Source organism: Marmota monax, unplaced genomic scaffold (assembly GCF_021218885.2).
Source record: "Marmota monax isolate L192 unplaced genomic scaffold, Marmota_monax_Labrador192_F-V1.1 WCK01_AAM20220418_F8-fsc00350, whole genome shotgun sequence".
NCBI lineage: Eukaryota > Metazoa > Chordata > Mammalia > Rodentia > Sciuridae > Marmota > Marmota monax.
In genome coordinates, this window is record NW_026692257.1 from 174,720 (window position 1) to 191,144 (window position 16,425).

At 36.1% G+C, this 16,425-nt stretch overlaps 1 pseudogene; it reads right to left on the reverse strand.

Moving 5' to 3' along the window:
- Positions 1–7,074: 7,074 nt before the first annotated feature.
- On the reverse strand, positions 7,075–8,710 carry LOC124089711 (protein lin-54 homolog; annotated as a pseudogene).
- Positions 8,711–16,425: the final 7,715 nt, after the last annotated feature.

The window sequence follows — 16,425 nt, forward strand, 5'->3', positions numbered from 1 at the left end:
TTCAGAGGCAGAAATTCATCTTTTGTAATATAAACTAATTCATATTATTTCTCTTCTTTGAATCTGTTGATGGATAATCCTCTGTGTTCCAAATTCCTACTGTATCCTTAGAGACCCAAATAATCTAATTCCAATCTCCCCTCCATCAACTCACTCCCTTGTTCACTCCTCTGTAGCCAAATATATCTAATTTCTGATCTTCTAACCCCACATGCTCATTCTGAAATCTGTGCTTTTGCATTTGTTTTTCCCTCTCCCTGGAACACTCAGTCTCAAAACTTCACATGATTGCCTCAATATCACCATTCTACCTCAGTTTCAATGTCACCTTTTCAGAGGCTTTCTCAAGACAATTTATTTAATCTTGGGCACCACCTTCTTGATCCCTACAAACAATATAATCAACATGAAAGAAAGGTAGTAAAATCAAGCCAAAAAAATAAGAGTAAGAAATTTTCAAAAAGTATTATAATATTCCTACCCTATGTCCACATTCAACCTAAGTAAAAATATAAACCAAAAATATATCTTTGGATATTGTAATACAGACTTTAATAATATAATCTTTCCCTGGAGTGTGATAAACCTACATTCAAATCTCTACTGCATGACTTCCTAGATGTATAATGCCACACAAGTTGCTCAGACCCCTGCTCCCCAAATTATAAATGGGGGATTATGATAGAATCTGTTTAATAGTATTTCTGAAATCATGTAAAATGTTATTTTGTATGCAAAGTGCTTAATACAGTGGCTGGGTAATAGAAAGTTCTCCATAAACAAGAGCTATTATGACAACAATGTTGCTCATGATGATAATGATGATGAAAATAATAAATCCCTATAGCATCTGGTAAAATACTAAATCATTCAATCAAACACATACAGACATATGCACACACACAAATTAAATATTATAATTTCCATCAAATGGATGCAGCCTTTAGCATTTGCATTAACAAATTTGATAGAGCCTTTGTTGCTTTGAGTTCTGCTTTATGTAAGTTTGGTTTCAAGAAATATAGAGCAACCAAATGGAGTATAAAAAAAAGAGAAACTTACTGGAAGAATATTGCAGTATTACACACACACACACACACACACACAAATACATACACACAAACACACACAGGAAGAAATGAAATATCACATGTTATTAAAAACAGGAATCAAGTTAGCTCCAGAAAACAGAGACTACAATTAGAATCAAATGCTTTGGGCACTACCATTCAAGTGACTAAAATACCATCAATACCTACCTTTTACTCTCAGTTCAAAATTCCAAATTTTAAGGAGAGAGAATCTGTTTAGCATAACCAGATCAAAGGCCTTCCCCTAGGCAAGACATCTCCATCCCAAGTGGCAAGGTCAAATATTGCAGTCTCAGCTGCAGAGATGCCACCTCTGTGGATCAAGAAGCATTTCCCAGAAAAGAGTTCTATTTTAGAAGAGGAAACTCACTTTTAGAAGTGCCACTACAGTCCTAGGCACCCTGTCTAAGATAGGCTTTCTCTAAAAAAAGACATTTTATTTTTCTCTTTGCCCATCCAGAACCAAGTTATGCACCATTAGCTGCTTAGGAGGGAGTTAATTACAAATTAAATGTAATTGAATCATTGAATCTGTTCTCAAGTCCTCTAAATAGAATAACAACATGCTACCTTGTTGAGCCAATTTTGCATATCAGAGCTGAGTCCTTTGCTTCCTATAATGAGATTTTGAAAGTATAGAGATACATTTATTTATTATTATTATTATTATTATTTTTTGTAGTGCAAGTCATCAAACTTTAGGGGAAAATACATTGTAGGCTGTACATCATAGGAGCTACTGAAGGAACCTTGCGAAGAAGTATAAAATATTCACCAATGGCAAGAAATTTTTCATATTTTGTAGTTACCCCAAATTGTAATAAAATCCTTGATTCAAAAAACCTCTCTACTCCTTAAACATAAACTGTTAGCAAACCAAAAAGCTGAGAAAAAAACTAAAAATGTAATGAATGCATCCTACTACAAAAGGATCTTATCTTTGAAGAAGCAAGCATCAGATGGTTGCTAGGCTAAATTAGTGACTCTTAAAAGGCAGGTAAAAGGCTGGTTCCAATACACCATGAAGTTTTCACGGAATGATGATTAATGAGGTGCTGCTGATGTTTTAGAGAGGGTTGTTATCTGGTAAGGGGGAGCCCAGAATTTATGAGATGCAACTAAGGTTTTAAAGAGGGTTGTTTTTTGGTCAGGAAAAACAAGGAATTGGTGAGTTCAAGGCATAGGAAGGAATTTCAAACAAGTTTAGAAATCACAGTAATTTATAGTAAAACAAAAATTAACTTTTTATGACTTTATGATGAGATGTCTCTCAAACTTAAGATGGAATTAGGATGGGTTCATCACTCAGATTACTCAACTTCAAACTCAAGGCATTGTAGACATGTATGTACATGAAGTACCCATAGACAAATTTTACGTGTCAACTAAAAAGTAAATTTACATGTGAACACTTGCTACCAGCAAATTATTCTGCTTGGTAGACTTTCCAATCAAAACCAGTTGGTTTGGAGCTAAGATTGTCACTCAGTTGTAGAGTACTTGCCTTGTACATGGGAGGCACTGGGTTCAACGCTCATCAAAACATAAAAAAAAAAATCAAATATAAAGGTATTTTGTTCATCTACAACTTAAAAAAAAATAATGGTTGGTTTCCCTATTCTCACAGGTGAAGTTTCCTACTACAACATTTTTGTACCAGTTCCACATGAAATATCCCTAAGATTGAATTTTCCCACAAACACTAATGTGTCTTCAGTCAGCCAATTTTGCCAGTCATTCTCAAAACTACATAATTTTAATATACATTTTTCTTCAGCCATAAAGAAAAAAAAAGTAATGTCCTTTGCACTAAAATGAATGAAACTAGAGACCATCCTTTTTAGTAAACTAAGTAGAACTCAGAAGGTCAAAGGTCATGTGTTTTCTCTGATACACAGAAGCTAGAAATGAAAAAAAGAAAACAAGGGTGGGAGTGGATCTCATGAAAATCAAAGTGAGATCTATAATGGAAAGAGTCCAAGGGATGAGAAATGTTGAGGTAGGGGGAAAGTGCTGGGGAGTGATATTGGCCAAGTGATATTGTTATATTGTGTGTATGTGCAAATATATAACAACAAATTAAATCATTATATAATGTGCCAATAAAAATGTGGGGAAAAATAATGTGTGGCCTGCAAATAGTGGCTTAAATATTTAAGTAAAAATAAATGAGAAAATAATAACATTTCAAAATAGCCACCATTCATCATATACCTGGTCATTTAGTACCTGACACTTTCCTATGAAGCACGTAACTTCAAGGACTGTTAGTAGTGAGGATGCAGAGGTTTACAAGGCTAAGCATTGCCACAGGTACAGTTCACAGCACTGCAGGCAGAGCCACTCAGCCTGGGTCGGCTTAGCTTTCTCATCTTCAAACAAGGATAACAACACATACTTTGTAATTATTCCTCAAACAAGTTTTCTTTATAAAAGTAAATAAAAATATAAACAATTGATAAGAAACGAAAAGTCACATAAAGTCATAAATTCGGATATAAATGCTCACACACACAAACACTAAAAATACGACTATTTAAAAAAAAACACTCTCAAACACAAACTGAGCTTTGCTCTTTCTCTCAGAAACCTGAGAGTCTACTGTCCACCACAGACATGAAGAAGCACATATGCTTCAGCTCATGTAAATTTTTGAATCTGAAGTGGATGGCCAAGTACAAGCAAGCACCCAGGTTTTTATCAACCTGCAAAGGCTGCACCAACTGCACCCTGCAATGTGGATACAGCCGGTCACTCAACTTACTTCTTGTTGGGCTTCATTTTTTTCACCTTTTCTTCGGTATATTCATCCAATATACTCACATTACATCCTAGTGCCAGCAAAGTCCTGCAAAACAGAAGCTAATATGAGCTACCGGAATCTTCCTTCTGTCCATATAATCAAATACTAATGGCTTTGAGGGGGACAGTGATCGAACCTCAAAACATGGTATAAGTCAGTTGTTTTAAATATAAACAAAACTTTTTTTTTATTTTCAAGTTTTTTTTTCTTTTGAATGAAGTAAATATTAAAATGGCAGAAAATGGAATAACTAGAAAGTTAAATCTTCCCTCAGGTCCTTCTCCAGAGGCACCGACTGCTTCTAGTTTTTGTTCATTATTAAACCACAATAAAAAGAAAAGACTACCAACTCCATTTTGAAATCAATATAAAGCACGATTCTATTTATGTACACAAAGAGAGCTTATCATCAGCTATCTCTCACAACATGGGCCAGAGATCAGCACCCCAGTCTTCAGGAAAGAGGTTTTATAGCACAAAAAGTTTCAAAGGGTGGTATTTTGAGAACTTACAGCTAACAGGATTTTTACAAGTATAATACAAAAACAGATAGTAGGTTAATGATCCACATGGCTCAACATTTCAAGTTAGGAAATAAATTCAGATACCAACACCAGAATTTATGACGCACCACTAAGTTTTCAGAGAAGATTTATACCTGGTCAGGAAAAGCCAGGCATGGGTGAATTCAAGGCGTGGGCAGGCATTCCAAGCAAGTTTATAACATTAAAATATGGTTAGGCAAAAAACAAACCTAGTATTTACAAAAAAGAGAAATGTGCTTTTTATAACTTTTGATGAGATGACTCCTGACCTTAAGAGGGAATTAGGCTAAGTTCATCAACATATGCCTGGAGTCTGCACATACTAAAGGAAAAAAGTGTGTGTGTGTGTGTGTGTGTGTGTGTGTGTGTGTGTGTGTGTGCATGTGCACATGTGTGCCATTGGTGGTGTTTCCTCCTTTCCCACAAATGGGAGTATATAAGAGGTATTTCTCTTTAACTTCCTTTTTTTATTTAATAATACAACGTTAAGATTAGTATCCTTTCACATAAAACTGGTTTGTTTTTTAAGCTCCCTGGAGTATCATAAGGTGGAAATTTCAAAATGATTTTTTTCCTTCTATTAGAGCTTTTTATTAAACAGCAAAGCAGAATTGTAACACAATTTTAAATATTTGTAAATTAGGTCACAAAAGGGATGCAGAATGTTTAATTATATATTCATACAGCTAAAGTTATGTATCAAATCTTACACTAATACATACGATTATTCCATGATTGAAAGTAGCTTAAATCTAATAACCATAAGCTATGTTAGTAGATCTATTTTCCTCTTGTCTTAATATTACTTCCAATATGGATTCCCTTACCAAATGGAATCTGAAATGCAAATTTAAAATAATTTTTAAACAATGACTACACCTCTGCAAACTACATGGTTGAATTTACAGAAAATTCTGGGGGAATAAAGAGCTAAAATACTAATATTAAAATTAACATTATTGTACATTTATAGTCTACCATGTGTTCATGATACTATTAATAAAAAAACAAAAAAATAAAAATTAAAAAAAAAAAAACCTCTCTCAAGGAATTTTTCAAGCGTTGATCTACTGGGAAAATGTTCTTGATACCAAATGGCAATTGATCTCCCTAATAGGTGGCTTACATAAAGTTATTCTAACTTAATGTACTTTCATATTTATCTTTTGTCTGAGAAAAGTCTATTCTTCCAGAAAAAAACACAAATTTGGAGTGAAAGCATTTAGATTTGCTTAACAGTATTTACCAAGTTCTTTCCTGTCCCATTTCTATTTTTTTCTCAAGACTCCCTATCTTGAACACACACATGAGAAGAACTCCTTTCTTTTCAGGTATCAAGTGGGTTATTTTGTGCAAAAGGAAGTTTGAAACACATCTTTCCAGTATGAGAACACTTTTATAGTTTCACTTCCTTAAAGAGAAACCACCAATCCTCTCTCATTATTAAATAGCACACAGGACAAATCATAGCTAAGAGAGTTTCTTATTTTGGTTGAGTTTCAACAGTTAAGAGTCAGGTGAGTCTCATAAATAATTAACTATTAAAATTTCTTTTACAATTTTGAAATATTTTTCCCTTATGGGAAAGGAAATGGTAGGCACAAGATGATGGACAGAGTACATAAAGCTGTGCATTCAGTACATGATTTTAGTCACTTTTTCACAACATGGTGGTAATTTTCTTATATATTTTACTAAGCCTATATAATAAAGACAGTGATAAACCTGTATATGAAAGCAAATTTGATGAAACATTCCTCTTCAAGTCTCATAAATATATGCAGTTCTAATTATAAAGTCTCTACAATATATTTTCACATTTTCCTAGACTAACATAATACATATGAGTTTCTGTATTATGTTAGTAATAAGATATATATATATATATATATATATATATATATATATATATATATATATGATATATACATATATATCATATATATGTATATCATATATATATATCATATATAAGGTATATACATATATATCATATATATGTATATCATATATATATCATATATAAGATATATACATATATATCATATATATATATATATATACATATATATCTTATTACTAACATAATATATATGTTATGTATATATCTTATTTACTTATTATTTTGTGGTGCTAATGATTTAACTCACTGCCTTTCATGTGCAAGTCTGGTGCTTTACCACTTATCTACAGCCCCAGCCCCCAAATGTATTTTCTAAATACAAAATATATCATTTAAAAGGGGACTGAAAATAGAAAAGAAATAGGGGTTAAAAAGGTGATTATAAGCCATAAGTGAGGGAAGAGAGAACCAAGTCCTAGACACCAGGTTCGTTCTGTGGCATTAGAAATCAGAATGGAGGAAAAATCAAAGAAGCCTGAGATGAAAAAGGATAAAAATTAAGAATATATATAATACAGTAAAGAAAAAAAATTAAAAAAAAAATCCAATTTAGAAGAGACATAGATTTAATTAAGATAGAAAATATTTTTATTTCTTCTCTTGCAATATTATAATTTCATATTTCTTTTAAAATAGAAGTAAAATAAAATACAGTAATTGTTATCTATCTTTCAGAAAGTCCAGCATCCTTAACATTTCTGTACAGGTCCATTCATCAGTCTTTTGAAAGAGTTAGCAATTCATGGAACCAGGGTTACTTTTTGCTTTTCCTGCAGAGTTTATGATCCGCATCAAACAGCATCCCAATTCCTCAAGGATCGTCCATTCTGCTGCTGCCTTTGATTCTCTCTTCTGTCTTTCTTCTCTACCTTGTTGTGAAGCCAATTACTACTTCCTTATTTATAAACCTAAATACAATTTTCCTCCTCCACTCTTAAAAGTCAGGGTTGGCCTAGTAAGCAAGTCTGAGAAGATAATGTAGTCTCCATGCTGTTTATTGATGTACTCTTATTTCAGCTATATCTGCCAAATGCATCCATATCTTTCTTTCTGGGATTTCTTCAAAATTCTTACAGCCAACACATTTACATATTGAGGAACACATTATTTTAGCCTCATAGCACTCAGTAGTTTTTAAGATATACTGACATTGACAATTACATCCCTTGCTATGATATCAATATGCTTCTCCCCCTTTCCTTTCCCTATCTTAGGCTTAAAATCTGTATTTGTGTCAAGGCATGCCTTTATACATTTTGTCATTCATTCTCATGTTCCAAATTGTTATAACAATTAGTACAACTGCAATTGTTATAAAATTTGCCATTTACAAAGCAATCACAGTATAATTTCAAATAGTGATTTTATACAATTCCAGGGCTTTCTGGCAGATACTGATGGGATTATGCCATTGAATGGAATACTTGCCTGGGTCTGGATAACAGATGTTCCAGTAAAATTAGAGCTGACTGCTATATACACATATGAAAACCCCTATAGCTGAGTAATGTACTGAGTTGGAAGCTCTGCATAACCCACAATTCCTGTTCCTGGAGTTGGTGCCAGGAGAGTGTCTGGTTACACATTAGTGAAGTTGGGCTGGATCTGTGACAGTGTGGTGCAAGGCATAACAAAACATTGCTATTGTTGACTGTTAGTTACTATTTATGAAGCCTGATTGATGGATTTGGGGAAAACTTGTTGGATAGCCTGAGCTTAAACAAATAGAACGGTCATCTGTCTGGGGTTGTATTAACAATCACTGACATTGCTTCCTAAAGAGGCTTAATGCTTATACTGGGATTCTGACTATCTGGTTGGGTTAAGATACTGGCTGTTGTGGCAGTAACAAATCAGATATCATGAAACTTCATTCCACGCTCTTGAATCTGCTGAACAGTTGCCAGCCTTTCCACAGGAGTTGGGAGCAGTTTCCTGAGGAATAGCTGTCTTAAATGGTGATATGTTCACTCCTCCAACAGTGATTGTTTGCACAGCTGATTTAATTGCCATTAGCCTTATTTGGTGATTTCAAAGATGTGATGGCTATTTTATTTGGCATCTGCATTGTAAAATTAAAATTTAATGTAATAACACCACTTTCAGATATTGTTATGGTCTTTGATAGAGTTCCAGGGGTAGACTGTGAAAGACCCTAACTGCAATGACTGATGTTGTCCCTCTGTAACTGCTTTACTATTAATTGGTTTTGCAAAGTTCAGCTTCATGATTACTGGACCACAGGTTGGTATTCCAGGCTTCTTAGCAATCTCATCTGGCACCATCTCTAGGATTACCTTTGACTTCAGAGTCCATCATGGCTACTAGATTTTATATCTCTAGGATTACCTTTGACTTCAGGGTCCATCTTGGCTACTAGATTTTATATCTGGCATTTCCAACTATACAGGCCTGTCCTGTCTATACATTATGTACTGGCTTTTAAACAAATTGGCAGTCATGAATTAAAATTCAAATAAGTAAATGAAGCCAAATAATTCAATTCAAATCAATTACTTAAATAAAAATATAGATGTCTTTATAATTCTAACTCACAATTTTTTGTAGATGGCCAGACAATAAAATCTTTGTTTTTAGAGAGAGAGAATTTTTTAAATATTTATTTTTCAGTTTTCAGTGGACACAACATCTTTATTTTTTTTTATGTGGTGCTGAGAATGGAACCCAGTGCCCTGTGCATGCCAGTCAAGTGCATTACCAGTTGAGCCACATCCCCAACCCCAAAAAATTATTTCTAAAAAATGTCTAAAATGTAATATAACATCCATTTCTTCTAAAATTTTTCAACAGACAAGAAGAGATAATTAGTACTGCTAATCACATTGTTCTGATATTTTCATTTTATTATTAAAATAAATAAATTAAATATAAAATAATTGGGATTAATCTTCAACAATATGGTTTCTCAAATAAATAAATTAGAAATTACACTTGAAGCCCAGCTACTTTCTCCTTTTTCTTTCTAACTGTTAAAAAAACAACAGGATCCTGCCTTAAATCCCTCCACAGCAAGCTGAATTAATTGTCATTATCCTGGCATTGAGATTATTTTCTACTTCTTTACACATTGTTACAGATTCTTAATATACAGGTAAACTTGTTCATCATATTTCTGTAGCTGTCTTATCCCTCATTTGGATTACAGTTTACTGTCTCTTTTTTTAACCCTTCAAACTCTTTCATAGCATAATATGTCTTCTATCTTCCTTGCTCATATGCACAATCACATTAAGATTCCTGGACCTTTGATAGAGAATAACACCCATACAGAAAACAGATGTGACATCACTTTATCTTTTATTTTCAGATGCTGTAAAATCTCATGAATTTTTTTAAATAAAATGCTCAATCACTAATGATGATGTTTTCCATTTCTTCCCAACAAGTTTGTGCCATTGTCAATAACTGTTCTCACTGTATACCATTCCAGTCCGCTATGTGGGAATCTGAAATTCCCTTTAATGCACTTTGGCAAACACATATTACACATTTCCCTCCTTTTCATTCTTCCTTATTTCTTTTTTTTTTATATTTTCACTGATACTCATTCTGTGTTTATCTAGCTATTGCCTATTGATCCAAAAATTTATATTCTTATATTTCTCATTTATTACTCTGCTTTGCCACTATGGGAAAACCCACTTATTTAAAGACACATAACTTCCTGCATATACAATCTGTGATTTTGCATAATTTTATACTCATTTTAATATAATTTTAACCCATGGAATGCCCCATTCTACCACACAAGTCTTCATTGACTGAGCACATCATACCCTGAAGACATGCCTCTTGATTCAAAAATAATAAATGGAACCTAGTTCAGAGCAGAATACAATTCTTAATTTTATGAAAATGGCCATAAATTAAAACATATAAGGGACAATGGGGGCTGAGTAAACTTAATTTTTGGTTTCCAATTTTGAAAAGTTTCTGAGAACTGAAATATTTTATATTTGAAATTTCCTATTTACATGACATACTCCTGTTTTATGGTTTACACTTAATATGCTCTAGTTATTCTTATTTTATGGAAAAAACTACCTAATTTTAATTATTATCATCAATGGCAAATAAGATTTAAATAAATTAAAATCTTTCACTAAGCATATAGTTATGTTCACATTTGCTACAGTCATAATAAGTACATTTATTGTGTCAAGGCACAAGCTTTCTTTAGATTTTAAAATATCACTAACTGCAAGATTATGTATATAATATTCCAATTGTTGCTCATGTAATAGTAAATTAATCAAATTAACTTACACTATCTAGAATAAAATAAAATTGAAATAATTGATTCATAAGATTCATATTTAAACCATCTTTATTTACAAAATGCTATTCTAAGAATTATAATTCCATCAAGCATCAATTGGAGCAAAAGTATAATTGCTTGAGTAAAAGCAATTAGTTAAAATAAAAATGAGAGATAGATCACTTTTGAAGGCAGATACAAAATATTGTCAGGATTTTTGTTGTGTTTCTGGATGTTCAGTAGAAGGCTCATTTGAAGATGGAATCAACCTTGAAGGGAACTCATTTCTACTTTCAGAATGTGGGGGAGGATGGGGGCAAATTCAGCTCTTGGGAGAAGATAATGAGGAAAACAACACAGTTTTGGGAATGAAGAAGTGGTGGTTGGGAATGAAGAGGTTGTGGGCTTGGTGGAAAATATTCTTGAGATGCTCCATACATGTTTTTGGGGGGAGATGGAGGAAAAAAAGGTCCTCTTCTGATCAACTGACTCCTTGGATTGACTGGAAACAATGGACCTCTGTTTGGAGAGAAATGTGAGAAAGAATAGCCAGAGCCAGTTGCTTCATTTTCAGCAGGGACAGATGAGTAAGGAACATTGGAATCACCAAGATCAAATTGGGGATCATTTCTACTGGATTCCATTTCTGAAGACATAGGCCCATCCATTTTATCCAAAGGTGATATAGTAGAACTTCTGGGTTATGCTGGTCCAAGATGGTCAACCATAATTAGAATAACATCCCCCTTGCCTTAGTAGAGAAAGACATGGATCAGAATATGGTTGGCTTGGTGGAGCCATCATCATCTTAGGGTTCTCTTGCCATGGATTTTACAGGGGCCCAATGTTATAAGAAACTCTCTGAGGATCACTTGTCCCATCATAGCCTGATTCTCCTCTTTCATTGATAATCTGAGGGAATGGAGGATTCTTGTACCTCTTTTTCTTACCTTTGAAAGCAAAGGTAAGAGTCTGAGTGGACCCTTCTTTTAAAAAAGAGGATCTCTCACTTCAGATGAAAGTCGACCCAATGGTGAGGAACCATTTGGTGGATTCTCTCTGCCAAAGGCTATATTTGAATCATCAAGTGCAGAAGGATATTTTTCTACTAGTTTAAATTTACATTCATTTTCAGTTTTGTCTGTTGTGGGCATTTTGTTTCTTTAAATCATTGAGGTATCTTTCAAAACTCTGAGCTGCCAACTCATTATCATATGCTTTTTTCATAGTACATAGTTGGCCCCTGATAAGAGTGAATGGTTCTCTCCAATTCTTCTTCAAGATCTTTGACTTGCTTTCTGTAGTTCTCTAGCTGTTCAGTTGCATGGCTGATGTTTTCCTCAATTTTGGAAAGTTTATCCTCTTTGTCTACCTGGTAATTTTCCTCTATTATTAATTTCCTTTGGAGTTTCATTATTTTTTCTTGATATAGTTCAATGATGATTTTAAGTTGCTGATGCAGATTCTGATTCTCACTTATAAATTGTGTATTTTTGGACTGCAAAGATGCTTGTTATGTCTTAAGATTTTTAATATTCTCTATAAGGACTTCCTTTGTTTTAATTAATTTCAGAAAAGAAAATAAAAATTTGAGTTATTTCTCCTTCTAATGTTTTAAAAGAGGTTTTTAACTTAGCAGCATAAAAACATCTCTTCAAATCCCCTTTTGGCTGATCCTCCAAGTGAGCACCAACACTCTTCATTTCCAATTCCAAGTTACTATCATCTCCAAGTACAGAAGCCCAATGTTTCATCTGAAGAAAGTGTTCAGTCAGAGACTTAAAGCAATTTCTTTATCTTTTAGAACTCGTTCTTCATGTACTTTAGAGTGTTCAAATGTCATTTTCTGTTTATTAATGGCATTCACTTTTTCTTTCCATACTTCACCTTCTAATAAAAGCTCTTTCTGACTTTTGTGAAATTGGTAATTTTCATTCAAAACCTCTTTTTTTGCTTCTTTAGATCCTGCTTCATTCATTTGAAATATACTCAAAGTTGTTTTAGCTTCAGGTATTTTTGATATGAGGAATTTTGATTCATCTTCTAGGTACTTAATACTTTTTTGATATATCCACCATCAATTCATCCAGTTGAGAATGTTTACATTTCTCTTGTTTTAGCTTTTTTTCTAGAGAGAGTATTTCTTCCTCAAGTTTAGATGCCAACCTATCCAGGTTTTCATAAATTGCCTCCAAATTTTCTGCTTCTATTGACTCCTTCACCAAAATGTCATCCTTTAAAGATGACTCTAAGCCTTCAGACTCTTTTTGAACAAGGCTAACTTTTTCAAGAATTTCACATTTTTCTCCAAGTAGTCCAGAAAATTTTATAGCAAGCTTTTTTTTTCCTCTTCTCTTGTAACACCTGCTTCTCACAGATGATAACTTCTCCACAAAAACAAGAGAACAACAACAAAAAAATCCATAAGGACTAGGGTGTGTGTGGTGAGCTGCTTCTGCCGTTTCTGCAGACTATGGTTGCCATTACAAGATGGCGCTGGCTCCGCTGTGGTCTGTGACAAACAACTCCTTATTTGGGAGAGTTGGTGCATGGTTTTTCACCACCCTATGAGAAAGCTCCACGTGGCAGCTTCGCATTGGGGCTTGAGATGCTTTCTTAAGGCTGGGAGGGGCATCCGAGACAGAGAAGAAGAAATATCAAGGGCCTGAATAAACTGCTGAAAGAAGATTCCTGAGTTGCGTCTTCCTTGCAGGCAAGGGGTCACGACAAGTGGTGCCGAAACCCGGGAACCAAGTGGTGCCGAAACCCGGGAACCAGAACTTTCAGCAGTCAGGGGTGGTGCACCGGTTAGTCCCAGGTAAGTGGGATCCGCGACCAAAGCGGGGTTAGTCCCAATAAGTGGGATCTGTGATCAAAGCGGGGTTAGTCCCAGGTAAGTGGGATCCATGACCAAAGAGGGGCAGCTCCTCTGTAAAGAAAGAGAGAGCATTACATTTTATTGCAGCTGCACTGTGTACTTTTGCTTCTACTTTCGCTTTTGTTTTCTGTGTTTCTTTTGTTGTGTCATTTCGCTTTTGTTTTTTGTGCTTCTTTTGTTGTTGTGTCATGGGTGCCGCATCTTCAAGTCCGCTTCTCCTGGCCCTAGATGGCCTGTTACGTTCCAAGGGCCTGGAAGTGAAACATAGTACTAACAATGCCACTCATTTCAAGGCCTCCCCTTACTGTACCCCTAATCTTGGTTTCCCCCCAACATTTACACCTTGTCAGGATCATTCTTGGGAGAAACATCAAGTTGCTAAAGGTTTCTCCCTTTCCCCCTCTTTTAAGAGGCATGTTTATAACTTTAACAACAGTGCCAACTCCTCTACAGGATTAGGTTGGTCCTGGTTTCAATGGCTGATTTCCAATGAGAAGGGGGCTTCAGCCAATATTTCTGCATTGGCTCAATTGCTGGGAGCCAAAAGCTGGCTGGCTAATGTTTCTGGCACTGTTAGGGAGAGTGAACGAGGTAATAGACTTACATCTGTTTCATTCAACTCTCTGCTATATAATGCCACATTGCCCCCTGCAATGGTCTGTGTCCAATCCCCGTTCTTGCTCCTTTTGGCTAATGACACCTCGTTGGGGATGCTGGATTGTTCTAATGTTACCTGTCTCTTATCTGAGTGTTGGAATGGTTCTTGGACTGTAGCAGTGGTTATGAAAATTCCAAATTTTGTCCCAATCCCAGTCACTGCGGACCCAGATAAATTCCCCATTGTTGAGCTGCTTAGAGTCTGCAGGGATTTTGGAATTATGGCAGCTATAGTGACAGCTGTGGTGGTATCTGCTGCAGCAGTTACAGCTGGAGTAGCCATGGCCAGCCAGGTTCAAACTGCTGCCACTATTAATCAAGTTGTTCAACAAACTTCCACCATACTTGAATCCCAAAATACAATTAATCAACATATTTTGTCAGGGATTTTAGCTGCCAACCAAAGAATAGATTTACTCCAAGCTCAGGTAGAAGAATTGGCTGACTTGGTGCTTTTGGGTTGTGTTGACCAACATGCACATTTATGCATAACCTCTGTCAAATTTAATGATTCCAGGAATGCCTCCCGTATCATTGGCGAATATTTGGCCGGAAATTGGTCCATGGCAGCGGAAGACATGATCCAGTCTCAACTAACCCAGATAGCTGTCTTGAACAGTACCCGTGTCGATCCCGTGATTTTGGGTCAATTCACCAATTGGATATCTTCTGCTTTTTCCTTCTTCAAAGAATGGGTGGGGGTAGGCATTTTTGTTGCAATGTGTTGCTTCGGTATGTTGCTCTGTTTGTGGTTTCTCTGTCGCCTTAAGGCCCACAGTGCTCACGATAAGGCTATGATCATACAAGCTCTTGCAGCTTTAGAAAATGGCAACTCACCTCAAGTCTGGCTTGCACATCTTAAACAGTAAACCTTTGATAATATCGTTACACCCCAAGTTATTATAACATTGCACTGGGATCGACATGACTTTCCTTGTTATTCTCTTAGTGTTGGAAAGCCCTTGCACTCTGCCGGTCTTACTGCCATTGCACGCAGATGGGTTTCTACACTAGTGCTTTTCTATCGCCTTAAAGTCCGTGCCTTTCTTTCAGGGTGCTGTCAACTTGTTTGTCGTTATAAACAGCCACAGTTCAGCCTCAGCTATCCCCCTTCATCCACCATCATCACGATACAGGATGCGAGGCAAAGCACTGCACTTGAGTGATCCTTGACGTGGACCTCAAGGAGAGCATGTCCTATTGCATGCGGGTTAGACGCATCCACGCCCCGCCCCACGAAAAAAGGCGTTGGCTGATATGGCCTCAGATCTGGGGAAGGGCCCTCCTTAGGACTGAGCCATACTATGCAGCCACTTCTGCACAGTGGGATAGGCCTCTACTCTCGCCTGTATTGTTTTAAGAAAACAGAAAGGGGGAACTGTGGTGAGCCGCTTCTGCCATTTCTGCAGACTATGGTCGCCATTACAAGATGGCGCTGGCTCCGCTGTGGACTGTGACAAACAACTCCTTATTTGGGAGAGTTGGCACATGGTTTTTCACCACCCTATGAGAAAGCTCCACGTGGCAGCTTCGCATTGGGGCTTGAGATGCTTTATTAATGCTGGGAGGGGCATCCAGGAAAAAGAAGAAGAAATATCAAGGGCCTGAATAATCTGCTGAAAGAAGATTACTGAGTTTCGTCTTCCTTGCTGGCAAGGGGTTGTGACAGGTGTGTTTCCATGTCTTCAAACTAGGCAGACCACAACCCTGATTACTTCTTCCAGGACCACCACAAAATTTGGCTGAAGGGCAGCCATTGCCCCTCCATCACACTAAGATTATTTTAGCTATTCACTCCACAACCACACCATGCCCAGCAATGCCAAAACAGGATGTGAACACTCAGGCCTTTGGTCAGGAACAAATCTGCACCAGGCAACTGAGAAGACCATTGTGAACAAGCAGGTGTGTGTGGAATGGCTGTAGGCATGGGTGGGGATCCCTGATCATGGGCTCCCAGGGGCCAAACACACTCATGCTGCCTGTCAGGAAAGTCTTGTTGGCCCCTTTACTATGCTGTGCATCCTGACACAGCACAGGTTCAAGCCTGAACCAATTAAGCCAGAGAGGAGTCCTCTCCAAGTCACCCACCCATTGATTTTGTTTAGGCCAGGCCAAGGCAGAGCTTTTTATGTGCCATTCTGTACAGTTATAATATCACCTAGTTTGATGTCACTAAAATTCTAAAGCTCTGTAAAATTTTCAAAGAGGTAGTACATCATATATTTTTATTTGTACAACTTGCCCTTTTGTTTTATTTACTCATTCT